The sequence below is a fragment of the Arachis hypogaea genome, chromosome 1, assembly GCF_003086295.3.
Source record: "Arachis hypogaea cultivar Tifrunner chromosome 1, arahy.Tifrunner.gnm2.J5K5, whole genome shotgun sequence".
Taxonomy (NCBI): Eukaryota; Viridiplantae; Streptophyta; class Magnoliopsida; order Fabales; family Fabaceae; genus Arachis; species Arachis hypogaea.
The window spans coordinates 57,056,196-57,058,624 of NC_092036.1; the positions used below are offsets into that span (position 1 = coordinate 57,056,196).

Consider the following 2,429-nt stretch of genomic DNA (forward strand, 5'->3'; position numbering starts at 1 on the left):
AAGATCCCTAGCTTCTCCATTACAGAGAGAGGCATGAGGTTTACACTTGACCCTAAGTCACACAAGGCCTTCTTGAAGGTCATGGTGCCTATGGTACAAGGTATTGAAAACTTCCCAGGATCCTGTCTCTTTTGAGGTAATTTCTGCCTAGACAAGTCATCCAGTTCTTTGGTGAGCAAGGGGGGTTCATCCTCCCAAGTCTCATTTCCAAATAACTTGTCATTTAGCTTCATGATTGCTCCAAGGTATTTAGCAACTTGCTCTTTAGTGACATACTCATCCTCTTCAGAGGAAGAATACTCATCAGAGCTCATGAATGGCAGAAGTAAGTTCAATGGAATCTCTATGGTCTCATTTTGAGCCTCAGATTCCCATGGTTCCTCATTGGGGAACTCATTGGAGGTCAGTGGACGTCCATTGAGGTCTTCCTCAGTGGCGTTCACTGCCTCTCTCTCCTCTCCAAATTCGGCCATGTTGATGGCTTTGCACTCTCCTTTTGGATTTTCTTCTGTATTGCCTGGAAGAGTATTAGGAGGGAGTTCAGTAATTTTCTTGCTCAGCTGTCCCACTTGTGCCTCCAAGTTTCTAATGGAGGACCTTGTTTCAGTCATGAAACTTTGAGTGGTTTTGATTAGATCAGAGACCATGGTTGCTAAGTCAAAGGTGTTCTGCTTAGAACTCTCTGTCTGTTGCTGAGAAGATGATGGAAAAGGCTTGCTATTGCTAAACCTGTTTCTTCCACCATTATTGTTGTTGAAACCTTGTTAAGGTCTCTGTTGATCCTTCCATGAAAGATTTGGATGATTTCTCCATGAAGGATTATAGGTGTTTCCATAGGGTTCTCCCATGTAATTCACCTCTTCCATTGAAGGGTTCTCAGGATCATAAGCTTCTTCTTCAGATGAAGCCTCCTTAGTACTGCTTGGTGCATTTTGCATTCCAGACAGACTTTGAGAAATCATATTGACTTGTTGAGTCAATATTTTGTTCTGAGCCAATATGGCATTCAGAGTGTCAATCTCAAGAACTCCTTTCTTCTGACTCGTCCCATTGTTCACAGGATTTCTTTCAGAAGTGTACATGAATTGGTTATTTGCAACCATTTCAATGAGCTCTTGAGCTTCAGTAGGCGTCTTCTTCAGATGAAGAGATCCTCCAGCAGAGCTATCCAAAGACATCTTGGACAGTTCAGACAGACCATCATAAAAAATACCTATGATACTCCATTCAGAAAGCATATCAGAGGGACACTTTCTGATTAATTGTTTGTATCTTTCCCAAGCTTCATAGAGGGATTCTCCTTCCTTCTGTCTGAAGGTTTGGACTTCCACTCTAAGCTTACTCAATTTTTGAGGTGGAAAGAACTTTGCCAAGAAGGCATTGACTAACTTTTCCCAAGAGTTTAGGCTTTCTTTAGGTTGAGAATCCAACCATGTCCTAGCTCTGTCTCTTACAGCAAAAGGGAATAGCATGAGTCTGTAGACCTCAGGGTCAACCCCATTAGTCTTGACAGTGTCACAGATTTGCAAGAATTCAGCTAAAAACTGATGAGGATCTTCCAACGGAAGTCCGTGGAACTTGAAATTCTGTTGCATTAGAGAAACTAATTGAGGCTTAAGCTCAAAGTTGTTTGCTCCAATGGCAGGGATAGAGATGCTTCTCCCATAGAAGTCGGGAGTAGGTGCAGTAAAGTCACCCAGGACCTTCCTTGCATTGTTGACATTGTTGTTGTTTTCGGCTGCCATGGGTTCTTCTGCTTTGAAGATTTCTGTTAGGTCCTCTACAGAAAGTTGTGCCTTAGCTTCTCTTAGTTTTTGCTTCAAGGTCCTTTCAGGTTCAGGATCAGCCTCAACAAGAATACTTTTGTCCTTGCTCCTGCTCATAAGAAAGAGAAGAGAACAAGAAAATGTGGAATCCTCTATGTCACAGTATAGAGATTCCTTGAGGTGTCAGAGGAAAAGGAAAATGGAAGACAGAGGTAGAAAATTCGAACTTATCAAGAAAGATGGAGTTCGAATTGTGATTTAAGGAATAGCGTTAGTCCATAAATAGAAGGATGTGAGAAGAGGGGAAGTGATTTTCGAAAATTAAGTAAAAGATTTTGAAAACATTTTGAAAGACACTTATTGATTTTCGAAAATAAAAGTGGGAAAGAAACCAAGTGATTTTTCAAAAAGAATTTGAAATTAGAAATCAAAAAGATTTGATTGAAAGCTATTTTGAAAAAGATGTGGTTAAGAAGATATTATTAGTTTTTAAAAAGATGTGATTGAGAAGATATGATTTGAAAAATATTTTTAAAAAGATTTGATTTTTAAAAATTAATAACTTGGCTAACAAGAAAAGATATGATTCAAATATTAAACCTTTCTCAACAGAAAAGGCAACATACTTGAAATGTTGAATCAAATCATTAATTGATAGCAAGT

General features: G+C 39.2%; 1 non-coding gene across 1 annotated transcript; it reads left to right on the forward strand.

The window, feature by feature from the left end:
* Positions 1–1,232: 1,232 nt before the first annotated feature.
* LOC112712445 (small nucleolar RNA R71) lies at positions 1,233–1,340 on the forward strand. Its single transcript, XR_003157799.1, has one exon. It is a non-coding gene; the product is annotated as a small nucleolar RNA R71 (small nucleolar RNA).
* Positions 1,341–2,429: the final 1,089 nt, after the last annotated feature.